The following is a 26,460-nucleotide window of genomic DNA, read 5'->3' as shown; positions in this document are numbered from 1 at the left end:
AATTTCTTAAATGTAAAAAACATTCTTAATAAAAGATTTAAAAGCCTGTTATCTCAAGGCAGTAGAATAATCATTATTAACCATAACAACAGAAAATGTTAGTGTTTACGCCATGTGTCAGGCTCAGTGGTCAATAGTTCAAACAGATCATCACACTGACTTGTCACCGTCCTCCAAGATACATACGAGCGTTATCCCCACTTTATAGATGAGGAAACTGAGGTTCAGCAATAAGAAGTAACTTACCCAAGGTAAGTTACTTTGCCAGCGCTGGGTGGCAAAGATGGGTCTCAAACCCAGGTCTCTCTGTTCACCTGATCTGTACTTTTAACTACACTATGTATTTTTAAACTATTCTCTTCACAGGTTTTCCTTTTTAAAATTTTCCAATGAGCCATGAACATGACTTGTAATCAGGAGGAACATGTCTTTTTTAAAAAGACCAAAAAGAGGCAAATGATTTATCCCCAGGAGGGAAGTTTGTGGAGAGATTACTGGGGCCGCTGGCCAACTGGGCCTCCAGTTTTTGAATGGAGAAAGAGAAGGCAGTGTGGTTGTAGGTCCCCTCTGTCCCTGCTGCCCGTGCTGCCCAGATGCCCGGCGCTCGGGGGGCCTCAGGACGGATGATGCTGGGCTGAGGATCCTCCAGCAGCCAGGCTGCCAGCAGGATCCAGTTTCCTCCCAGCCCCACCCTGGAGTCAGTTCCTAACAGGCTTCTCAGCAGTTTTGCAATCATCACCCAGGTCTGCATCTTAAGCAGGCCATGGGGCTGTCTGCAAAAGGCAACACACACCATTCTTATCATGGACCACCCTGTCCCACTACCTTCTAGTTGTTATTGCTGTTGTTTAGTCACTCAGTCGTGTCTGACTCTTTTGCAACCCCATGGACTGTAGCCTGGCAGGCTCCTCTGTCCATGGGATTTCCTAGGCAAGAATACTGAAGGGGGTTGCCATTTTCTTCTCCAGGGGATCTTCCTGACCCAGGGATCAAACTGGTGTCTCCTGCATTGGCAGGCAGATTCTTTACCACTGAGCCACCAGGGAAGCTCCATGTTACTACCTTCTAGAAGAGCCAGGAGCTCTGGGCCAGCAGCCCAAGCCTGGGATATGCTGTCTGCCTTCTGTGGGCATGGAGAGGGTTGTTCTCCCAGCGGAGGACTGTCACTGGCCCCGTTCACCCACTCTTGGGACTGCAATTAGCTTCAGAACAGGGGGATGAAGAAATTCCCTTTGACAAATCTGTGATGAAGGAAAAAGGCCCAGCAAGTACTGAACCCGGCTAGAAATGGAATCAGGAAGGATTGGATTTTGAGTTGTTTTTGCTTTTTTTCCATAGCACCAACCTGAAGGGTGGGAGACAGGGAGCAATTACCCCCACTTGATCTGGTTTCCATTTCAACGTTGTTTTTTTTTTTTACCCCCTGAGATGCACAGATTGTTCAGGTTTCAGGGTAGGCAGGATAAATGTCCTTACTTAGAAGGTTTTTATTATTATTATTATTATGGATTTTTGGTTCCGTGCTGTCTGCAGTTCTCTGTCATTTCCAATCTACCTTATGTTCCCCTTGGATTTATATATTTATTTTCGGGGGTTGGTTTCAGGTGCTTCTAGTTTATCAAACAATCAGCCCTGTGAGGTACGCTGGGTGTTTCCAGAAATTACATCACAAAAAATCATGCAATTAAAGTGTAAGAGGAAAAAAAAACATAGCTGTTGCTTAATTTTGTATTTTAATTAGCGACTTATTGTAAATGTAGACTTTTAAAATGGAGGCGCCTAAGCAAAGCCAGTCAACAAGTTTTTCTAATGAATTAATTTCACCTCTTCCCTCCTCCTCCTCATGGCAAATATCATCTGCCAGATTTTCTTTGCCCTCTTTTTTTTTTCTTTTCACTTTTTACTTCTTGCCCAACACATATTAGAAAAAGGATGTGTGTTAGTTGCTCAGTCGTGTCTGACTCTTTGTGACCCCATGGACTGCCCGCCAGGCCACTCTATCCATGGAATTCTCCAGGCAAGAATACTGGAGTGGATTGCCATTCCCTTCTCCAGGGGATCTTCCTGACTCAGGGATTGACTCTGGGTCTCTTGCACTATAGACAGATTCTCTACCATCTGATCCACCAGAGAAGCCCCTGAAATAAAAAAATCAGGAACCCTGGCACCGAGGACTCTTACAGGAGCCCTTCCTTATATATATGACCACGGAAGAAACCTTGACGGTGAGGGTTCTGGCTGAAGACCCAGTGCGAAGTTTGTTGCTGTGCCCATTGCTCTGTCCCCAGCCCTGTTTCACTGAGGCCAAACCCCTCTGTGCTCAGTCCCAGAAATATCCCTCTGCTTCTGGAGAGAAAGAAAGCCCAGTGCAGTGCAGAGCGCCAAGGCAACAGGAAGAGGGTGGAGTCTCAGGCTACCTGGAGCCTAAACAGATACAAGGTGAAGAGATGGGAAGCTCCGAATGTTGTGAAACCCAAGAGACCTCTGGTTGCCTGGAGGAAGGAAGAGAGAGGGCGCAAGAGGGAAGAGGGAGAGGGAACACAAGAGCCAGAGAAAAGAAGCCGAAATCAGCCAGGTCTGTCCAGGTCGTGTGGCCGCACAGAGAAAGCACACATCCGTGAGTCCCAGGCACCTCCAGAGGGTAGATCCAGACTGCCATCATGGGTGTAGAGGCCTGCTCTTCTGCTTGTAGAAAGCTCACAGCTCTGAACTTCCCTGGTGGTCCAGTGGTTAAGATACCGCACTTCCAAGGCAGAGGGTGTGGATTTAATCCCAGGTCTGGGAACTAAGAGAGTTCACAGCTCGGGAGGTAGGAGACAGGAAAGTCAACTAATCTGCCCCTTTTAGCCTAGTTTCTGGGACAGAAGGCTGAGGATGGGGAAAGAGTCCCCTAGTTCTCTGTTCAATCCTGCCATCCCAGGAAGGGTAGACAAGACTCAGATGTCCCAGCTAAGGGAAGACCCCTGGAAGCTGCTTATGGCCTCCATGTCCCTGTTCACAGGGACCCATCTGAGCCCTCCTGTCACCCCAGAGGCTAGGCCAGATTAATAAGCGTAGGTGTCCACCTGAACTCCAGACAGATGCATGCCTTCTACTCAGTGCTCCAAAAACAGTGCAGAGACACCGTGGAGAAACATTCTTCTGGGGCAAGCCAGGGTATTCAATACCATGAGCAAAACTCCACCATGGCCATTTTTATTCTGAACAGGAAGAACTGCAATGCCGGGCTCAGGAAAGGTTATCATTTACCTGCCCCTGCCTCACGACCACACTGGTGGGGGAGGTGGGCACTCAAGAAGGCTCTGGAACACCTGGAGGCAGAATCCTGGCCCCTACTCCCTGAGATTCCCACAGAAAGGAAGGAAGAGAGGAAGGAAGAACCTCCTTCCTCCAGGGAGGAAGGGGCTGGACCTCCATGTCATCACGCACCGGTGGGAACCCAGACCCAACCTCACGACAGATCCTGCTCGGTTCAGCTTCAATCGGAAAGGAAGGCACTCATCAAACAGGGGCCGGGCAGGGATGTGGGCACCGAGATTAGGAATTTGGAAAACCATCTGAGGAACCTGGCCCTGGGAAGACAGCAACAGGATTTAATACCTTATCCCGGCTGTCTGGTAAACACCCTGAACCAGCCCCACACTCCGTTAGGCAGCCTTGGAGCCTCAGGTGTGCTGGCGACGGGCAGGTAGAGACAGACGTGGGCAGAGACAGGAAGGGGGGGGGAAGTATAGGCCTGGGGGGAGGGGGGAGGGAGGAGCTGGCCTGGAAGGATAGGATGGGTGGCAGCCAAGCCAGACAGTCAATGAAACAGCTGACAGGTGCAAGGAAGGGGGGCAGGGAGAAGAGAAAGGTGAGCTGGGGGTTCAGAATACATGGGGATGTCACCGTCACACCCCAGAGGAGCTGAGTGGGATGAGAGGAAGAGTCAGAGGCTTGCGGGCCGAAGACCTGAGAGTCCTGGCTGCCCTTTCTCCCAATTAAAGGAGAAATCCAGGCCTTGCGCTCCTCCAAACCAACCAGGACCAAGAAGCTGGTGGGGGCTGGCTTCCAGAGCTTACTGGCCACCTGTGAGCACAATCTGCTGGTATCCTTTAGGGTCACCCTCTCAGAAACACACATACACAGATTGGCTTGGATTGTTGAGTTGCTCAGTTGTGTCTGACTCTTTTTCAACACCATGGCCTTGTAGCTCACCAGGCTCCTCTATCCGTGAAATATTCCAGGCAAGAATACTGGAGTGGGTTGTTATTTCCTTCTCCAAGGGATCGTTCTGACCCAAAGATTGAACGCACATCTCCTGCATTAGCAGAAGGATTCTTTACTACTGAGCCACCGGGGAAGCCCACATACGCATATACCCCAAGCCAAAAAGATTGTCAAATCAATCACAATGGAGCTTTCTTCTACTTTAGGCTAGAGCTGACAGAAGAAGCCGGGAGGGTAGGGGGCAGCCCTGAGTGACTCAGAGGGGACTCGGCCCTCCAGAGATGGCTTGGGGTGAGTGAAGAGTAGATGAGAAGAAAAGAGGGGCCCAGGCTGGTCCTTGGGGTGTTCCTGGACAAACCACCTTTGCTATGATCCAAGCACAGAGGTCAGGCCTGCCACCTCCACCACCAGGCCCAAGCAGGCCACATGACTAATTCTCTTTTCCCATTTCCGTCTGCTCCTAGATGTAATTACAGTTTTGGATTGCAATCTACCCAAAGTGTAACCCTGATGCACTCTCCCTGCTCTCAGAGAATCGGAAACCATTTCCAAAGCTAAAAGGCGCACCCCTTTTAAATGTTTTCATCAGCTGGCTTCTTCCAGCCACACTCTCAAAGCTGCCCTGGCTACCTCCGTCAGCACTGGTCCTCTCTCTCTGCCCCCTCAGAACCACAGGATCTCCTGTGTTCCCAGCAAGGGGAAGAAAGAGGTTTCCCGGACTGCTGTGGGTCTGGGCTTGGGGTCCCCTGCCTTCTGCACATTCTCTAAGCCTCAGGATCCCAAGAAATTCCATTCATGGCCACTTGATCCAAGAGCCCCAGATGGAAAACCTTCCTCCTCCAACCATAAGCACATGGAACGCAGATCCCTCCGCTCCAAACATGATTCTGTGGGCCCGAGAGGAGCCACCAAGGGAGGCTGGGAGCCTGTGCCCACCCTTCCCTGCCCCAGTGCCAAGCTCTCTGCAGCCCCAGAGCAGAATGCTAAGACCTAGAGCTCACAGGTCTGCAGTCAAGGGCAGTCTCAAGTGTCTTCCACCACCGTTTCTGCTCCAGGTTTTCAACTCTGGCCTTGCCCATATCAACAGTTTGAATCGTTGCATTAAACACACACACACACACAGACAGATGCACCCCTCCCCAACAGGGAGTGAAAACACATACAGAAAAACCCCACAAGACCTAGGGCTGGGGCTGGAAGCCAGTGTCAGCGGCTCACCGTTTCCCCCACAGCAGGCAGGCAGCCAGAGAACCCAGGGCAATACAAGCTGTGGACCTCGCCAGACATTGGAACACTTGTTCGGGTCCCTACACTTTGGAAGCTGGTCCCCCAGTGCAGCGCTTCGGGCCACTGCTGCTGATAATTTTTCAGAGATAAACAAACCGGTTTGGATAAAACAAGAACCAACCTGAATTCTTTACCCAAAACTCAAAATGAAACTCTCCCATCACCCTTTTCCTTCCCTTCTCTACCTTCCTGTGCCATTATCCAGTTTCCTAAAATTCAAACAACTCAATTTTTTTTAAAAATTCAGTCTTCTAGCCTTTTTTGTTCATGGACACCACCATTTGGTCCAACTCAAAGAAATATTGGCTTATTGAAAACATTTTTTGTCCAGTTTCTCAAATATGCCCGAGTCAGAAGGAAAAATGGAGAAGGGGACTGTGTCAGGGAGCCTCTTGCCAGGCTGGCCTGCGTCTTTCCCCCCTGCTCTTTTTTTAGGCTCAGGGTCTTTCTTCCATGCTCCTATGATCCCCCTAAATCTGCAGCCCCTTTATAAGGGGTGGTGTGTGGACTGGACATCTGGTCTACCCCCCTTTTTTGAGTAACAGAAGAAAGTTGCTCAGTTCCCCTTGGGGGTTCAGCAGGTTAATTGAGGCTCAATGTCAAGACAGGAAGGAGGCCAAAGGGTAGAGAAGAAAGACACAGCCCTGAGGATTGAGGCCACGTGTGTCTCCCTGCAGGCTTGGTGTATGACGTGCCTGCCTATAACCAGAGTCATTCATGATTGGCACACCCTCACCCACCACCCTGTCCTACCCAATCAGGCCCCCGTGTCCCCCCACCTTCTCTGCTTTATGCACTAAGCTAGTTTGGAACCTCTGCCAGGGTTCCTGCCTCCCAAGTCCCCGTTGGTGGGGTCTGCTCCATCCCTGTAGCCAATTTACACCCGTCAGGGTTTAAAATAGCAGAGGCATAAATGAAAAGTCCAATTTCTTCAAATTTGCATTGTAAAACCATCCTTCAACTTCCTTGAAATAAATTTTACTATTTTATTAGTGCAAACAAAATGGTAATAAAACACTAATACAGCGCCTTGTATCCAGGGGAAGAGCTAAAATTAACATAGAGCGAGCAGTGTTTGCTATTACATTCAATTACCTTTTTACTTGAGATTTACATTCTCATCCCCTTAATCTCCATAGTAGTGGCTTCAAAATCATTCCTCCCAGGCTCTGCCCTTCCGGAGCCCCCACAGCTGGAAGCCAGGCCTCCTGCCCAGATGGCGCTCACCCCGGGCACGGCGCCTGCCCCTTTCACCACAGCTGCCTCTCGTCACAGGGTACCACTTCTCACCCCTGCTCTTAATTTTCTCACATCTCAGCCTCCGAGCACTCAAAGCAAAGGGCTCTGACATGAGGCACATTCAGACATGCAGTTATCAATAAGCAGGTGCACGGGGCATAGGGTTGGGGGCATCGCTTCATGAGCCTCTGAAGGCTGCCCCTGGCACAAGAAAGGGGCAGGCAGCGAGCTCCTGGGAGCCCTGGGAAAACTGGCATCTCTGGTTTGACAGGTTGTGGGGGACGGTTTGCTGCATGGCACAGCTGGGGCCTCTGGATTGTGGCAGGAAGCTAAGCCGTCCAGAAGTAGAAAGGGACAAGGAAACCACAGGGTCCAGGTTCTCATTCGATCCACAGACAGTAGAGCTGAGGGCTTAGGAAGTGGCTGCTTGTGGGTGACAGAGGTGAGCCTAGAACACCCTCATCCTGTCTTACCATCCAGCACTTTCCCTAACAGATAGTCACCCCAAACACAGCCACAAAGTGTCTGAACCACCGGGAGGGCCCCTTTGTTTCCTGTAAGCGGAAAAAAGCAGGACTCCTTGTCCTTGGGGACTGGTCAGCCCTGCTCTGAGCCATCGACAGAGATGACCGTGTTTCCAAGTGGCACAAAGTCCTGGTTCCAAATCTGCCACTGACTAGCTGTGTGACCTTAGACAAGGTACCTCCCCTCTCTGGGTCTCATTGTTTTCATCTGAAGAACAAGCGCAACCATCCCTGTGCTGCCTTCTTGTGAATGGTCTCCGTGACTGAAAGATCAGGAAGTCACATTCAAGCCCACGGAGCCTCAGAAGTTCGACAGCAAATCTGTTTCTGAGATGGTCTCTGCGAGGGCTGGTGGGAATCCCAAAATGAGGCCAACAGGGCTGGGATGCTCGTCAGGGTCTCAGACCTTGTTATCTTGAGCTCCAGGCCAGGCCACCTCAGACCTCCATGACTTCTTTTTTTGGCAGGGGGGCAGTGCTTCAAGGCATGTGGGATTTTAGTTCCCTGACCAGGGATTGAACACACGCCCTCTAAAGTGGAAGTGCAGAATCTTAACCACTGGACCACCAGGGAAGCCCTGTAACTTTGTTTTTAACCCACAAGCCTCCTTCTCTTACTGCTACCAAAGGCCCCAGATTATTCCTACAAAATCCTCTGAACTAATTTTGAAGACGGAATTGCCAATCAGCCCAGGGTCCAGGCCATCTAACAGGTTCTTTAGGAGAGATGGTTTGGGGTAGAGGGAAAAGGTAATAAGGGAAAAAAATTGTTGTAAGCCCCCACAAATTTTACTTGGCCTAGCTATTAGAACCAGGGGGAAAAGTGATTAAGACTAAAGGGGACACTTGTATACACAGTCACAATTATGCACAATCATATCACAACCATACATATAATCAGTTATACAACCATTCAATATCTCTCACACACAACCAATCTCTCATATACAGCCACACACAATCATTCATACAACCACATACAATCACACATAGAATCATTCACACATATACAATCACTCACACACTCTCACACACACAACTACACACCTCCCTACTGTTCCCAGCCCTCCCATCCCAAGGTCTTTCTCTCCTAAATCTTATTCCTAAAATGTCTTCCAATAAACACTGGGAGGAACATTCTAGTCCAAACTGGTACAAGGCAAATTTGTCTTCACCCCTGATTCACATGAAATTCTGAGTCCCACTACCACACAGTCGCTTCTGGGACATCAGGAGGTGGGAACCTTCTTTAAACCCAACCAGAAGTGAGGACAAAGGCTGCTGGCAGTACTGGCCAGAACAGTCAATGAAATGCGCACCAGAGGCCAAGCTGGCTGTCCTTGCTCCAGCCCTTTCTGCCTGGATCCCACCACTCCCACTCCAGAGGTGAGTGTCATGAAGTAGCTTTCATGTTCCACAAACAAAAGGCAAACCCCCCTGCAAGAGGCAACCCCACGCCCCAAAACGTGAGTTCAAACTGGTCCTCCGAATATTTTCCTCCTTATTTTTTTTCTCCCCACTGGGAAAACAAAAGAAAGTTTGTTGTTGAGGCTCAAACGTTTCTTGGGCCTTGTCCGAGTTCTACCTTGTTTTTCTTTTCCTTTCTGTCTGCCCCTCACCCCCACCCCGCCTTCCTTGCCTCCCCACCTTGGATAAATAAAGCACCCGAAGCTGGCACAGGCTGGTAAGGAAAGTACAAACTATCTCATAATTTTATAATTTTTTTAAACACACTGGCCTAGGGTTTTGGGCAAAGGACAAAAGCTATTGTTGAACAGCATAACACGAAGGTCTGAGTCACCGATACGCCTCGGCTTCTGGAGATCTCATAGGTTTCTGTGGCTGGCACAGCCATGAGCTCAGCACCCTGCGGGGGCCGTGGGTGCAGGCGCCCTCTCGCCTGGCGCTGCCCCGCCCCCACCCCCTCCCCAGGGCTCCCTACTGGGCTGACACGTTGGCTTCGTCGGTTTTTAATCATAGGGGGGCATTTAAAGAAAATGTTGTGAAATAAAAAACAAATCGCCGTCATCCCATCACCCTCACGCTCTCGTCTTCATTTTAGAGGATCACCTTTGTCCATACGCATCTGTGATTTTTATATGGTTTCTACCCTGGCGTTTGCCACCCTCGGCCCTCGGCACGCTGTTTTGTTTCTTTGCTCACATAATAAACATTTTTTCCATGTTTCGAAATCATCTGGAGGATTATTATGTGCCTAGGTGACAGTATTTCTTCCGCATGTTATTCTCGGGCCGATGCTACCAGGCGAGAAGGGGAGAAGGGCGCTGGGGGAGACCTCTCCTTGAATTGAATCATTTATCCACCTGATTCTAACCAAGGTGGGGGCTTTGCCTGAGTGATCCGGATCACCTTGAGCATGGAGGTTTGGACTTGGAGTGTGTACCTAGTTGAGGAGGAGGGCTCTACTGAAACCTGGCCCATCCTGTGTGAGGCCACGGGCACTTCTGCCCTGGTGCCGGGAGAGACGCTGCTTCCAGCAATGGCCTTCATCCCCACCCTGACCTTCACCCCCACAAACTGCACTTCCTCTTTATAAAGCGCCCTGGCAGCAAAAAGGCCCATGACAACACTCAGCTCTCCATTTTTATATCTGAATATCTCAAAGCACTTAGCAAGGACTTTCATTTTCTCATTACCCCAAGGAGAGGAGGTCATTCGGGAAAATGGTACAAATATTCCCATTTGTCAAAAGCAAGAAGGAAGTGAGTTAAAAGGAAAATTCTACCACTTAACTGAGTAAAAACCAACCCAGGAGGGAAGGCAAGGGTCTTTTCTGCCGCCCCGTTCACCCATTCTGCTCTCACCAACACAACTGCAGGAAACTCATTACCGAAAAGATGGCTCTGGGCCAAAACCAGGTTTCCATTTTGCCGAGAATCAATCACTACCCAGTGGTCCCAGCTCAGGAGACCCTACCACCTCACCCTGGGTCTCAACCCAAACCATATTCTCCTATGATTATAATTATGTAAAATGTATATTACACATATATATATAGTCAGCAAAGAGAAAAAAAACGCAAAGGAAATACACTAAATACTAAACAAGGTGGTGTTAATGATAGTTCAGTTACGGGTGGATTTTTCTCCTTTTATGTATTTTCAAAAACCATTTAAAATATGGCTATATTTTCCCAGTGTATGGAGAAGAATCTCTGTGTCAGAGTCCCATCAACCTGCATTCAAACTCTGACTCTCCTTTTACCAGCTGGGTGAACTCAAGTAAATTACCGAACCTCTCTGGGCCTTATTTCCTGATTGGTGCCATGGGAATCAGACCACTACCTGTCTGTGTCCTTCAGTCCCACAAAAGTCACAGCATCTGACATGTAGTTGGCACTCGGTAAATGCCTATTTCCTTCCTCTTTTAATGAAATGAAAATGTAAGACCAACTTGGCAAAAAAAAATAAATAGAAAATAAAATTTAAAAAATAAAAAGACGAACCCAGCTTGCTTGGTGCCCCTGGGAGATAAAAGCAGGATGCTTTTCCTGCCCTTTCCTCAATTTTCTCCAGGTTCATCATCCTCTAAGCCATCTCCCCTCAGCCCCCACGAGCAAGGCTCCAGCACACAAACCTCAGGATGCTAGTCCTGGCTCTCCCATGACTCACCTGGTGGGTGAGAGTGGGGTGGGTGGGGCTCTGGGAGGAGAGGACGAGCCCCTCTCTGAGGCCCTCCACCAGGATGGGCCCAGGCGAGCCCCTCCGGGAGCAAATAGGCCTCGTGCAAGGACCCAGAAGACACACAGGGCGATCCCCAGGTTTGCACCTTGCTGGCAGCCACCCTCTGGGGACAGGTGCCAGGCTGCAAAGGCCACCTGCTCCTGGGGGAGGGCAAGGGCCACGCTCCCAACTCAGAGGAGAGGCCAAGAGAGAAGCAAGATGGCGCCGGGATCTGGGAGACGGCTCCTCCCCGGGCCAGGCAGGCCAGGCCAGGCCAGCCCAGGGGCTGCCACCTTGGGGGGCTTTGAGAGTCCAGCCCTGGCCATGGCAAGTCTCCTCCCTGCTCCCTCCAGGGCTCCATACTGGGCCAGCGTGTTTGCTCTGCTGGTTTGGCGCATATGCTTCAGCAAAACTCCAGTGGCCACGGCCTCTGAGCCAGGGCTCCAGCCCGACCCTGGGTGTCCTGGAGCCTGGACACAGGGACAGGCCTGAGCCCTCTACCTTCCTGCCTTCCTAATGATACAGGGGAAGGATGGATAGTAAGAGTAATAGGAGCAATAATAGCTCCCTTTTGTCACCACATGCCAGGCCTCAGGGCAAGCCCCTTACCAGCCTTTCGTTTAATCCTTACAGCAGCCCCATACTATAGGCGGTAGCATTATTCCCATCTTACAAATGGGGAAACTGAGGCTCACAGGGTTAGGGAGGAGCCTAAAGTCACAGTACTGATACACGAGGGAGCAGAGATCTGAACCTATATCTCCGCATGGGGCCCACTCTCCCAACTCGGCTGCTAAAGCAGCCACACTCCACCAGGCCTCTTCCAGAAAGGGGCCCCTGGGAGGCTTCCCCAGCCACCGGGAGACACATACCTCCAAAGAGCTGGCTGGAATTCTGCCAGAATGAGTGCCTTCTCGCCCCCTCAGGAAGAGAAGAGACACCACAGCTCCACCGAGAGAGGACAGTCAGGAAGCCATTTTACAAACATGGGGTGACTGGAGGAGCGTCTGCAAGGTGGTGGTATTTCCTTCCCTGCCTCTCCAGGGACCTGGGACCATGGGCAAGAGCCAGGTTCAAGTAACTATCCGCTGGCTGATTTACTGGTGTGGACATGGTGGAGAGGGAAAACATGGGACAGGGGGCCTGCGGCACATACAGACCCTCAAAATTGCACACCTCCCTGGTTTTACAAAACCAGGGATGGCACCAGCTTCAAATGGTGGCAGCACCCTTTCTCTCAAATGAAAACACGTCCTGATGGGAGGCTGGCCTTGGGGAAGGCACCAGACCAGGTCCCTGAAGCACAGGCCACCAGCACTCCACCCGCCAGTACGCAGGTCCCATGGAAGGCGGTGGAGCCCTGCAGGGTGGGGGCCGGGTGGGCCACCCGGGGCAGACAGTCTCCAATCGTGCTGAGCACAGCACATCGCTTCATTCAGGAACCCAGAGTCAAATGTACATCTGGGTCTAGAGTTGATTCAGCCCTTAACTCGTTCGGGATCACTGGCAGAGCCACGGAGGCTACGGGGAGTGGGGTGAGGGGTGGGGTTACAACACCCTGGAGGAGGGTGTTAGTCCGTTCCGGGGGATGGGGCAGGAGGCTGGGGCAGAACCCCTACTGATAATGTTGGTACACACGGAAAGGAACCACGATTCTTTTCAAACCCCCTCTCAAAACCAGACAAGCACTGGGAGTTGAGGGAGGGCTGAGAGTGAGTGTGTGTTAGGTGGGGGGTAGGGGTCAGGGAGCTTGTTTTCTACCCACTGCCAAATTCTCATTTACTGTCAGCTCCAATCCATTCGGAACTCACTGACTCAATTGCCTTTTCACGGGGAAAGGAGCCTGCACAATGCAGGGGACTTTTCAGCTCCACATTAGCACACAGGGCACTGGGCAATGTCCAGGAATAAACACACACGTCCCTCCCAGAGGCCACCGACCCCACCTCCAGCCCCAAACAACACAGCAGCCCTGCCAGGGCCACATCTGCTCCTCCAACTTTGCCCCCAAAACTTTTTTAAAAATGTAGTTTGACCCATGGAGAAAAGTGTGTGTGTGTGTGTATGTGTGTGTGTGTATGTGTGTGTGTGTATGTGTGTACATATATAAGCATACTTATATGTGTGTTGGATGTGGTGGGGGCATCTAACTCAAAATATAAAGGCCTGCAAATAATTAATTCTGGGGCAGTTCCAATTCTTCCTTTTGCCTGAAAAAAAGGAGGGACGAGGAGAGAGGGGAAAAAGGGATTCATATTAGGGTCCCAGAAGAAAGAAGTCTGGGAGGATTCTGTTAAAGTGTTGATTAAAAAGAAATCAGCATTTAGTCGGGGAGTGTCCCTAAGAATTTAGCAGCACAAAAGCTCTTCAATAATCATTATGAAAATAATATCAACATTTATAATTATAGTGATTATAATAACAGTGGTCCCCATTTCTCAAGTGCTTGCTCGCTATGTGCCCAGTACTAGACTATAAGTATGGGTACTCATCAGCTCAGTTAACTGTCACAAAGACCTAGGCAGGCAGGCACTGTCCACTGTCAGCCCAATTCCACAGACTCAGAGAGTTAAGACCCCTGCCCAGGTCACACAGACAGTACATGGGAGAAGGAGTTTAACCCTGCTCTGCTGAATGCTAGCCCCACCTGCCCAGGGAGAGAGAGAGGAAACATGTGTGGGATCTATAGAGAAGGCAACCCCAGCAACATGGAGGCCTTGGCTCCAGACAGGGAGGCCCCTTTGACTTGTGGGAACATCCGTGCCATCCATCCCCTACCTCCATCACTGTCCCTTGAAGGTTGAAGTTTCATCCCTTTAGCCCAGGCTCTGAGGGGAGTATCCCTCTTCCTCAGATGTAAGCACTTGCATGTAAGGCTATGTAAGGGTACTTTAAGTACTTTCCTAAAGTCCAACAGAATTTTATGTGATCAAAGTGTTCCTTCTCTGTGCTGCCTAACAAAGTAGCCGCTGCTTGCTACAGAGTACTTGAAAATGTGGCAGGTTCATTGATGAACTTAATCTAAGTTGCCACATGGGCTGGTGGCTACTGTGTGGAACAGAATCCCTCCAGCTACCCCTTTCTCTCCCAACCCAAGAGCTATGTTAGAAATACACAAAAAGAAACATGGCCCACTAGGAAGGCACCCTCCGCACCCCCTCCTCCTGCCCACCCCCAACCCGGGCCCCAACCACCAGCATCTCCTCCACTCTGTCATGGCCTTTCAGAAATCACTGGTCTGCTTCCAGCTTATCTGCCTCCCTTCCTCTTTTTCTTCCTTCTTTTTTTTTTAATCTTTCTTTTCTTCCTTCTTGCCCTTCTCCCCTCCCTCTCATTCCTTCTTTCAGTTCCTCTATTTCTTTTTCCTCCCTCCTTCCTTCTCTCCCTCTGTCCCTATCTTTTTCTCCCTCCCTCCCTCCCCTCCTTTCTTTCTTTCTTAGAAAAAAGCATCAATTTAATTAGATAAATCCTCAGAGCACGTGGCCTGGAGTTCGTCATGGAAATTAACCTGCTCCCAGATCTCAGATAGTGAAACAAGAACCGGGGTGTTTTGGCATAGCACAGTGAAATGGGAGAGGCCGATGGAGTTTCATACACTTCATCTTCCATAAGTGCCCCTCGACCCTCCAGTGCTCCCCACGTCACAGCCCCCATGCCCTTGCCTCCTTAGGTCACTGCTGCGGGGCCTCCTCTGTTTCTGGTCTGGGGCATGGGGAGTGCTCCCCCCAACCCCGGCTCCAGGCAGGATCATTGAAGGGGCCCGGGCGGAGGGGTGGGGGAGGGAACCTTGGCTCCACCCACATCATGCCCGTGCCTAGCTCCCCTGACTAGGCCCTCTTGCACCCTAGCCAGCTTCAGGTTATCCAGGGGCCCACCTTAGGCTTGGCCAGGGGCTGGCCTGTCAATCACCTGATCCTGAGCCCACGGTCCCTACTGTACGCTGCTAGCTGGGCGAAGCCCGGTCCATGAAAGGGTACTGGACGTCAATCCTTAGCGCGCAGTAGCTATGATCTCCTCTCACCTAATTCTCACAAGGTAGGAATTCCAACTCCCATTTTACAGACGTGGAAACAAAGAATTAGAGGAATTCATCCGCCCAGCTGACAAAAACACAGTTCACACGGGGCTCAGCCCAACTCCAACAGCAGCTTTTGACCCTCTGCCAGACACACGTCTCCACCACAGCAGAGGCTCTGCACACGCGCAGACCCCCGGGGCCCCTCTGGCACTCAGCATTTGGCTCCTGGGCCGCGAGAACACAGACAGAGGCCACTGGCACCCGGAGTGAGTTCCCAGGGTCTGCCGCTCATCCAACGGCCTGGCCTCCCATGTCCAACGGCTACTGTGATGGACCTCCCCCCATCCCACCCGCTCAGCTCCAGGAACGGTCAGTCTGACAACAACAGAAAAGAGAGACCAATGACCCCTCCCGGACTAGGGGCATCTAACTCTGAAAGTGGGCACAGTCTTACTTCTCATGCCCTTCTGATTCATCACCAAAAAATATAAGGAGGACTCCAAGGCAGTCCATAGATAAAACACAAAATTCAGAATTTTCAACTGATCCCATAGTAACCCACTCCTAGCAGGGCCTCTGCCCCCAGATACATAGACAGCTACCTCCCCTTACCCTCACATCTACTCCCTGGTGCGCAGCAAATACCTGCATACTCACCCTGACGTGGGTCTAGAATACGCAGGCCTGTTCTAAACACTTCATGCATTTTAGCTTATCTAACCCTCACATCAACCCCACAAAGTAGGGATTGTTACCCCCATTTTACAAATGAGAAACCTGAGGCACAGGCTAATTAAGTAAGCAATATAAGGGCACGATTTTGGGCCCCTGCTAGCGTGCTCCAGAATGCATCCTTTACAGTACACACAGCTCCTCAATGAATCCATGTATCCACACAGTTAAGCACACCACACATCCGGAATGGGCTTCCCTATACTGCCTGAAAAGCAACACCACCCCTCAATTCATCCCCAAGCTCACAGTGATTTCGATGACTTGTTTTGGGGGACTTAATACTGTTTTTGAGATTCATCCAGATTGATACATTTAACTGTTCAGTTTCTTTCATTCTTTTTTTATTAGTTGTTTATTTTATAAAAACTGAATTACACAACTTATCTACCCTCCCCCTCAAAAAAAGAACCATATCACAACCTGATACAGAAATGAAAGCCCAGCACCACACAATATCCAGGCTCGAGGCTTTCTGGAATGGCATTCACATGGGTCCCCTTTGAGACTAATACCATGTTATATAAAACTGGCTCCCCTGACATTATGGGCACCCTGCACTTGACAACACAACCATGATAAATTCTTCATTACGCTTAATTATTTCAAAGGACTTTCACAGCTACAAGTCCAGCTGACAATCAGGGGAACCCTGTAAGGGCAAGAGTGTCAGAGGCCGTTTGATAAGAGAGGAAACTGAGGCTCAGAGAGGTCAAATGACTTGCCCAAGGCCACACAGTGATTTACTACAGAATCAAAACTGGAATGGGGTCTCCTGATGCCTGCAACTAGACCTCAGCAGAGCTCTGGACCACCCAAGACTTACCTTGTCCCCTCATCCCAGATCAGGGGTGCTGGGGCTTGGCCCATGGTCCAGCCCCACCCCCCCACCCCCCCCAACCAAGGATCAGATTTCCCTGAAATTCCCAAAGGAGCCTCCGGGACTAGTGGGCCCGGAAATGGCCCTCACATAGCGAGCTGCACAGCTGAGCTCCCCGGGGGTGAGGGGAGCGGGTGGAGCTGGAGACGCTGGCACAGCCCCCGTGGGTACTCTGCCAGCAATTAGTGCTGGGGAAGGGTGCCAGCCTGGCAGAGCTAATTCCCCCACCCCGTCTTCTCATTTACACACACACACACACACACACACACACACACACACACACACACACACATGCTTACCCACCCCGAGACCAGCAGCAGAGAGGCAGTGCAGCTTCCTTTCGGTAAATCTCGTCAGCAAGGCACACGCAGGGCATGCAATTTGGTCATTACTGCTTTTAAACCACAGAAAAGCAGAATCCACCCGCCATTAACCCGTCCTGCTCCCCCTCCGGGCTTCACACCAGCTCAGTCATCAGCCTTCATCTCTAACTCCCACGCACCCCCTTTTGCATGCTCCCCAGAAGTTGCTTTCCAAAAGAAACAGTTTTAAACACACACACACACACACAAAACCTGACTATAGTAAGTCAAACCTGAATTGTGTCTTCCTGCCCACCTCTGTCTCCAGAGAAAACAATCCATGGTTCTGATGTCACCTTGGCTAAGACCCTTCCTCAAACACCCTAGGAATCCTGGACAATGCCAGTTGGATGAGGGGTAGGCAGCCTTTGGCCTGGAGGAGGAAAACTACCTAAGCAGGTGTGGCTCTTCAGATGGGAGCCTGAGTATTGGCCCCCATCCACCTGCGGGGGCCTGGTGTCACAGCTTGACATGGCTCTGCTCTCCAGGTACTGAGGCCAGCAGGGGTGGGAGTGGCCATGAGAACTGCCCTCCTCACTGCCCGCTTCCGCCCTACAGTCCCGGTGCATTAGAAAGAAGCCCACCAGAGCTAGGGACCCTAGAGGGTCCTTAGTTGGCTTTACAAGATCTGTGAAATCCTTCAAAGTATAAGCAGTATTTGTGCTGATGAAATTTTTTATTAAGAATATTCTCAAACGGGTGCACATGAACTCAAAAGAGGAAGAAGCCAAGACACGGCCCACCACCAGCCTCACCATCGGCAGTGCCTCAGGCCCAAGTGGCAGAGAACACAGGGCTGGGCTCCAACTGGCCCTCCTGTAAGTGACCTGACCGGCGGCCTTCCTCCCATGGGAGCTGCCCCTGGCCTCCTCCTCGCCTCGCCTGGAAGCTGCTCACTGGGATCGCCGGCCCTGGGAGCTGTGCCATGCCCCCTGGGCCTGTGCCCACTGGCCCTCCCGCCTGTCAGCCAGGGCTGCCCGCAGACCCAGCAGAGGACAGGCACAGCAGAGCCCACCATCCTGGAGAAGAGAGGAAGCCCGTGGCGGCGGCTCGTCTTGGAAAACCTCGCAGATGCTCTAAGCCACCTAGTGTCCGGAGCTGAGCTCTGGCAGTGGCTCTCTCTCCCGCCTCCCAGAGCGGACAATGCACGGGAGCCAGAGCAGGAGCCCCGGGCCTTCTCCAGGAACCTGAGGCCCGGGAGTGGCAGGGGCCTCGCTGCCTGGGGAGATAGTGCCCAGGAAGCTGAAAAGGCCCTAAGCCCACAGCAGGGCTGACCCCGGGAAGATGTTCCCAACACCCCTGCTCCTTGTCCCAGCCAGTCACCGTCTCCTGGAGATCCCCAGGGTCATCTTGGACAACTGTCTCCTTTGGGTTCCTCCAGGTATCCCCCACCCCAGCCTCCAGGCCCCTGCAGAGTCCCCCAGACTCTGGGCCTGCCACTCCCCCAGGGCTGCTCGGGCCCCTCCCACCCCCTCCTCTGCTCTCTCTTTTCTCTGTGTCCTCAAGACTCCTCTCACCTTGAGAAGTGTTAGGATTACCCAGCATTTACACTCAATGCTCTCCTTTATTCCTTAAGACTTATTAAGAATGATAATGAGTTTCGAAGGAGCCACACGTCTCCCTCTCTCTCTCTTCTCCATCCTTCCCTCTCTCTCTCTCTCCCCCCCCCGCCCCCATCCCCCTCTGCTCTCTTTCTCTACGTGTCTTTTCTACCAAAGACACACAGGACAAATCCAGACCAAAAGGGAAAAAAAAATTCCAACAATATGGAACAAGGGCACTTGAGGATTTATATTCAACAAATCCCTCTCTCTTCTTCCCTCTCTCTAGTTGTTCTCAATTATTCAGATTAAAAACACACACACACACAATTCCCCCTTCCCTTCCTACTGTCCAGGCCACCCCTCACTGTGCTGGACTTTGAACAGGGGGAGCAGGAGAAGGGCCTAGCTTGCCTGCACTCCCTTCTTAACGTGCAGCTTTTAAACGGTTGATTAATTTTTGCAGAATTTATGACGGGCTTTAGCATCCCCCCCACCCCAACACCATGGCCTCCGAACCACAGCAACTTAACTTGGTGAACTTGAGGGGAGCAGAGACAAGGGTGCCCCCCTTTCCAGTGGTCTCCCATGGCTGGAACCACGGGCTGCCTGGCGACAGAAGGAAGATGCATCGTTGATGCCAAAGGCCAAGCAGGAGACAGACCCGATCACAAAGCGGCGTGGCACCCACAGGGGAGATCACCAGACAGCCAGAAGCCAGCCACAGCTAACTTTTGGCCATGTGGGACTTTTAAATTCCAAAATAAGGAGGCCAGCAGAAAGTGGGCAGAGGGGAAACAAAGCTCCCTCAAAACTGACAAGGATGCCCACGGTCCTGCCCACCCGGCCACATCACGCATCCAGGCAGAGGGACCGGCCTTATCGGTCTGCCGGGCTGCCCTTCAGAGAAAGGGAAGAACAGATCCTAATGAAATTACGGTTTTTAAAATGTCTATAAATTAAATCTCTCTCTCTCTCTCTCTGTGAATCTCCCCCTGCACTCCCTCCTCTACAAGGCTTGTTTGCCTCTCCTCCGTTTCCTCTGCTCGTGTCTGTTTTTCTGATATAGACATCAAGAGGTTACGGGCTCAATTACAACTCCGCTGGAGTCTCAGCATCAGACTTGCCTGGCCTTCTCTTCTCCTCTTCAGAAACCAGATCCCAAATAAATCTCTCTTCTGCTTTTTATTTTTATTGTGAATGCCAAAAGCCTCAAGATTCATTCAGTTGACTCACAGCCTTTTTTAACTTACTTCAGATGGGGGAACTATCCTTTTTAATTGTGTCCAAGTAGAAGTATAACATAAATGCTTTTCTCTTTATCTCATTCCCTTTTCTTAAGGACACACACAAACCCTTGGCTATATGTGAAATTTCAAAAAGAGGGGCAACAGCATATAAATGTGCCTAATTAGTGTCTGTCTATTTCGGGGGCTGCTGGAGAATATCAGCTGGACACTTAGTATATTTCTAAAGTTATGGGGTGACACCACAAAGCTTCTTATTAGCAAAAGGTCCATTTGAAAAAGGTGGAACATAAATGGGGATTTCCTTTTTTTTTTTTTTTTAAAGAAAACGTTGCTTCTACCCTCCCCGATACTGTTACTAGCTATGGAAAGGAGATGTGCTGTTTCTATCATTTTACATCCTCAAAAGCTGCCCCCTCAAAAAAGGAAAAAAAAGTTTTAAAATCCAAGTCATAGTCAATCACCATAGCTGTCGATCCCTGAGATGCAGAAACTAGCTTCAAGTTGTAAGTAGGTCTAAGGGATAAAAAACAAAAATAACCCCCCGCTATTATTCTGGAAATACTAACCAGAGGGGATTCCAAAAGGTACTTTTCCAGGAAAAAGCAGTGGAGACAAAGACTGGAGAAAGCTGAAGTTCAAGGTGAATCAAAAACAAAAACTTTGTCTTTCCAATTAACCAGACTAGGAAAAGGGGGTGGGGGTGAGGGGGGCCTACACATTACTACCAACTCATTAATTCTTTCCTGTAAACAATGTAATTAAATTCTGCTAAATACAGGAGAAATACTCATTTTGAAGTGCCTCCCCCCAGCTCAAAAGCAAATTCCTTTAGGTTACTCCCCCCATGCCAAGACTTCCCCTGCTGTACAACCTCCAGATGAATTTCCAACCCAGGCGTGGACTGCACTGCTCTCGGCTGCACGAATGACAGCCTCATATGTCTGAAAGCTGACACTTTAGCTTTTAAAAGAAATGGAGGAAAATAAGCTGTTGACTTCTTGGTTAAAGTATCTTCTTGTTCTAACTCATGTTCTTATGTCACTGGGCTAAAAAAGAGAGCGAGAGAAAGAGAGAGAGAGAAGAGAGATATGACTTTCCTTGAATGATCTGTTTAACCTAAGCCAGAGGAAAAAAAAGAAAGTCATTAATTACTTATGTGAGCTATTGCTTCAGAAAGACAATAAACCTGCCCGGTCGCCATGGATATGACATATTTGCTCTGAAAACAACACAATAATTAGCAAAGGGGAAAGATACAAGGAGAATATGCAAACTCGTGAGTTTAAAGCCACAGTGCTCTTTTCTACCCGTAAGCCTGTTCTGTTTGCAATCCAAATCAAACAAATTTTTAAAATACAGCAAAGAGGGAAATAACAGGAATGACTCCTCTCTCCTCTGAGCTAAGAAGCAACAACCACTCCACCCTCTTCCAAAATAAAATAATATAAAAGAGAACCAGGATGGTAGGAGGAGGAAAAAAAAAAAGTATTGCCTCTGTTTTATTTCCTATAGCAGGGGTGGAGTCTGAGGTTTGTTTTTTCTTCTTTTTTTAAAAAGTGTGCTCTTATTTAGCATTGGACCTTCTGGCCAGATATAAATTTATTTATAAAGCCAAATGCCCTGTGTGCGGCTCAACTCTCCCCAAAGTAAGTGGAGATATCAAGGAGTGGAGGTGGGGGGCTCGAGTTGAAAAAGCAAAACAGTATACTCTGAAAGCATCAGCTCCAGAGAGGGACATTCACTCCCCTCACCTTCAAGAAGATGGAACCCAGGCCTTACTTTAATATTAAAAATGCATTAAATGGTTTTACCTACAACTTAGTCCCAGAGGATCATTAGGAAATGCAATCGCTTTGTATCATATCTGTCAGCATGATAAATATCTGAGTTCAGAGTGGTTTGCAATTCTTCAGAGTATCACAAACCAAGATAATTTTTTTCTGCCTTACTTTCTTAATTCACTGCACCCACTCCCTTCAAAGTCACAAGTCCACAGAAAAATACCTGAGGAGAGGAGAAGAGGAAAGGGAGGGGAAAGTTGATATGCTTTCACACACCAGATGGAGGTTACTGATATTCTCCTAAAAAGTAGAAAAATGAAGACTTTAAAATATTTGGGTATTTTTTTTTAAGTACTCCATTAAGTTTGACTAAAAACTCCTTCCCCCCTCTTCCCAGAGGCTAGTTTTCCAAAAACAGATGGTCAGGATCTAAATGAGAAGCAAATATACCTCAACCCCCACAGGCAGAGAAATCTAACTTTGAACTTCTTTTTAAATTAAAAAAAAGTGTGTGTGTGGGGGGGCAAGATAAACTATTAATAAGTATTTAAAAATTAGCTGAGCTACAAGTTTTGTTTTTCTTATTAAAAAATTCTTTAAACACAAGGAGAGCAGATATATAGGAGAGGTTCACATTTGACTGACTTCCTTTTTTTTTAACAATAGTGTTGTGTGTGTTTTTTTTTTTTAAGATTGGATTCTTTGATCTTGAAAGAATTTTGCTCTTATATTATGGGGGAGAAGAGGGTGGTGGTGAAATGATCTGTTTTAAATGATGATGCAACTTAGGGATCAAAGCCTTGGCTTTCTTCTAGCCATAATAAGCAGTACTTGCCACAAAGCGTGAGTCTCCGGGCTCCTCTCCTTCGTAAGAAGGAAATAAAATGCACTGAGACTCAGAGAAAGACGCGAAGTGTCTGCAAGGTGCAAAGTCTAAAAAACAAAACAAAAAAGGCAGGGGGGCGGAAAAGGAGGGAGGCACTGCCCCTTTAAACGTTTTAGTGCATATGGAGTTTGATTTCTGAAAGAGATCAGTTTAACATCTCCATAGAAACCAGCAACAGATTATCATCAACAGAATAAATAACTAGTCTAATAAATTAAACAGGAGGCATAAGATCGCTGGAAACCTGATTACTGAAGTTCAACAATATTCCCCATAAACTCTCGTTAACCGCCTCTAAGGTGGCTAACAAGATGGGGGTGGTGGTGTCAATCTCTCCACTTCGCCGGATTCCGGGGAGAGAGACGGTGGCCGCTGCTGGGAAGGGAAAAGTTTCCCACCTTGCCCTGGAGAGAGTCTCAGAGCTCCAGTGAGGTGAAAGCCAGAATGCCGAAGTTTGGGAAGTGGGAAAGCGGCTGGGCGTCAGCGGAGGCAGTGCGAATCGCCGGAGATGGCGCGGGACGCGACGCCGGCCCGGGACGCACAGCCTCGCCGCCACCAGGGCGCAAACCCGGAGCTTTGCGCTCGGGCGCCGAATGGCCCAGCGCCCCCTCTGGGCACGTGGAGCGCAGCCCGGGCGCAGCCCCCGGGGACCAACTACCCCCCTCACCACGCCCGGCGCAGCTGCTCCTGCTCAGCCCGGACAGCTCCCTTTAGGACGGCGACGTGTGTGTGCGTGTGTGTGTGCGCGTGTGGTGTGTGTGTGTGTGTGTGCGCGCTCGCGCCGTGGGGTGGGCGGGGGGGTGGCGCACCAATTTGCCCTGCGATCCGTTTTCCAGTCCCCTCGCGCGCTTTCATCGCGCGTCTGTACCAGCTTAGGGGCGCCCTAAATTTACCAACTTTACCCTCCGACTACCCTGGCCTTTTTCCCCTCGCCGTCCCCATCTCTAAGTGTACGGGATGTTGGCGGGACAACCACACACTATAAGGGTCGTGGCCTCAGACTCCGCCGGGGCAGCGACGCATAACCCAGAGTCACCCCTTGGTCCAGCCGGGTTTGGGGGAGCTCCAGGCTCGTTGGAGGGGTGTTGTTGCTGCTTCGCTGGTGGACAAGTCATACACACCGTACATACGCTGGCACCCTCCCCAGCGTGACTGGAAGGAGGTCCTCGCCGCACCCAGGGCCCACTTCCCAAGCTGAGGCTGGTCAGGAGGAACTTGTGTGGAAGGGTGAAGCGGCCCCCTGACTCCCTCGGCACTCCTTTCCTCCCCCAACTCCGGACCCGGGTCGAAGACGGCTTGGATGAAGAATCTGCGCCCACCCCCTGGAGAAAAATCTATTATTATTATCTTAATCTACGCCCCCGAAGTGTCCCTCCCGCCGTGATTGACGGCGCATACACCTGTTCCCCTCGCCGAGGAGCTTCCAACGCTGGGGACAGACATTCACCCCAAAGCTCTGCAGCGGCCCAGAACCTGCCCGCCGCCCTCGCCCAGCCAGCCCCCGCCCGCCGCCCCAGTGCACCCCTGCCTCGTACCTTGCCACCCCATCGGCTGCCCCCTCCCCTCCCAGGCCCGGCTCCCCAGCCCGCCCGCTCCCGGCCGCGCTGGCTTCGGAAAGAGAGAAAGAACAGAAAGCAAAACTTCCTGGCGGCCGACGGCCATCAGCTGCACATTCTGCAAATGCCACCGAGTAAAAATAAACCGGCCGCCGCTCCGCCCGGCCGGCTCACCCTGAGCGCACGACTCAGCCCCCTGCCCCGGGACTGTTGGTCCGGCCGGATCCCCCATTCCGGTGCGCCCCCTGGAGCCCCGCTCCCCGACACTCCTCCGCCAGCCATCGCGCGCTCCTTTGCCCTGAAACTCGACCCCAAGTGGCCAGGCGGCCCGGCCCTCTCCCCTTGGGTGCCCCCCTGTATTCCCACAAGCTACCATTCTCGGTCTTCCTCCTGGTGCCTATTTCAGCCGTGCGCCCCTGGATTCAGGGCTCCCCTTCCCCAACTGTTGAGCCCCGAGGTCACTCTCAGCCCACTTTAGGGGGTACAGACCCCACCAGACCCTCGCCCACCTCGGCCGAGCTCCCTACGAGTGCACGGCTCCACTCGCCCACCGGCCCGCCAGCCCAGCGTCCCAAGTCCCCGGACGCAACTTCTCTCCCAGCGCACACGACAACCGCGGCAACTCCCCCGAACTTTTCCCGGGACCCAGGCGGGCTCCGGCCGACAGTCACACGGCCCTAAGCCGGGGCCCCGGCTCCCTGTGCCCAGCCATGCCAGACCTGCACCCGGGGAGGCTGGGGTGGGGGTGGGGTGAGTGAGGAGCGCCACTTGCCTCGCCCGGAGCAGCGCACTTGAGACAAACTTCCCAGGCACAAATGAAAACGGGGGCGCCGTTCCCCCCAGCCAAGCAACCTCTCGGCTTCGTTTTCCAACCAGGAGGCACCCCTTGGCACCCCACAGTGAACACTGCCTACCTCTGCCGGTAGCATTTACACCCCAGGATTGGGGCACAAGAGTCGGTTGGAGGGGCTCCCCACCCACCCCTTCCCTTGAACAAAGTCTTGCAAAGTCACCCCAGGCGCCCCTCACCCCTGCCTTCCTCTCTGCCCCGGAGAGCGCACGAACCCCTGCAACTCGGGGGGCTGGGGGGAGCGTAGGGGGAAGGAGTGATTACCGGGTATTCGCGAGCACCTGCCCCCCCCCCCCGAGCCCGCACCGCGGGGGGCGCCCCCACCCTATTTGCAAAGTCCTGCACTCGCGCCTGGCGCCTCCCCCTCTTCTCCGCTACCCCGCCGCCCCCTCAGTTGGAGTAAGTGACCCCATGAGCAGCAGCCCTCTCCTTCCCCGGAATCGCGCGCTGGGCATTCCCTGGCCGCGGCGGGCGACGCGCCGCCCTGCGCCCGGGTGCCAGCCCTCCGTGTCCCCTGCCTCCCGCACGGCCGGAGTTGGGTGGCAGCCGCCGCGCGCAGGCTGGCTGGCTGGCTGGCTGGCTGGCTGGCTCTCTCGATCGCTCGCTCGCTCGCCCGCTCCCGGCTGCAAGCGGCAGCCCCGGGGGTGGGGGACTGCACCCTGACAGGGGGCGAGGCGGAGAAGCACCCCGGGAAGGCCGCGGAGCTGAGGGGGTCGAGGGGGCGCGGCGGAGGGAGCGCCGAGTCTCTTACCTGCACTTGGGGCGGCTTTGGGTGACTTTCCAAGTCCGGGGGAAAAATGTGTGTGTGTTTGGGATGGAGCGCCGCGGGCGCGCATGCGCTGCCCAAAGTTGCCGGATCCCGGATTTTTCGCTCCCAGTCTCCGCTCTCGCCCGCTGTGATTATGGAATTCTCCGCGGCCGAGCGGGCGAGTGGGTAGCATGCAAAACCCGGGCCGGATCGCGGGGCCGGGCTCCGCTCCACCCTCACACCCCAAGACCTTCCCCTCCCGGTTTCTTCCCACCCACCGCCCCGGCTGAGCTCTGCTGGCGCGCGCGGTTAGACCCGGCCTGCGGAGCAGCATGTGAGCGCAAGTCTCCCTTTTGCGGCTGGAGAAGCCTTTTCCATCCCAGACTGAGTGGAGTAGAGGCCGGGGGACAAGAGAGGAGGGACGGGAGTAGGTTACTTTCCACCTGTTCTGAACCTTGCGAGCCACTGTGCTTCCCACTTTTCCACTGAAGAACTAGCTCTTTTCTGCAAGTCAGGATGTTAGAATTGCTGAACCCAAAAGGATGTGATGTTCTCACTGCTTGATACCTGCTTTGCACTTATTCTTTGCCAGGGAGTTTTTCATTCAGTCCATTGTCCAAGAAATAAATCCCTAAGTGAACAAGATAGGTCGTGAAAAATGAACCTGGGGCCCGGGGCGAAGGGCGGGAGAGAGTTGCAGATAATGTACATTAAAACAAATGAATAATATTATTTCAGGGAGTGAAAGGATCTTGAGGAAAATAAAGCAGTAAGATAAAGAGTATCTTGGGAGGCTAATTTCCCCTGCCCAGGCAATAAAGAAGGCCTCTTTGAGGGGAAACCTTCATACTCCATTGGAGATCAACCCCCCTTTTGTCCCTTTTGTCCCTTTGCCCAGCTTGCCCACCTCCCAGG

At 51.5% G+C, this 26,460-nt stretch overlaps 1 protein-coding gene across 1 annotated transcript in view; it reads right to left on the bottom strand.

Moving 5' to 3' along the window:
• The window catches only part of CASZ1 (castor zinc finger 1), a 154,643-nt gene extending 128,942 nt beyond the window's left edge, over positions 1-25,701 (bottom strand). Inside the window, exon 1 of the mRNA XM_042257266.2 lies at positions 25,549-25,701. The gene's annotated coding sequence lies outside the window, so the exon portion shown is untranslated. The remainder of the gene's footprint in view (positions 1-25,548) is intronic.
• Between the last annotated feature and the right edge of the window lie 759 nt (positions 25,702-26,460).

Source organism: Ovis aries, chromosome 12 (genome assembly GCF_016772045.2).
Source record: "Ovis aries strain OAR_USU_Benz2616 breed Rambouillet chromosome 12, ARS-UI_Ramb_v3.0, whole genome shotgun sequence".
NCBI lineage: Eukaryota > Metazoa > Chordata > Mammalia > Artiodactyla > Bovidae > Ovis > Ovis aries.
The sequence above is the reverse complement of the archived record's forward strand: the minus strand, read 5'-3'. Positions and strand labels throughout refer to the sequence as shown.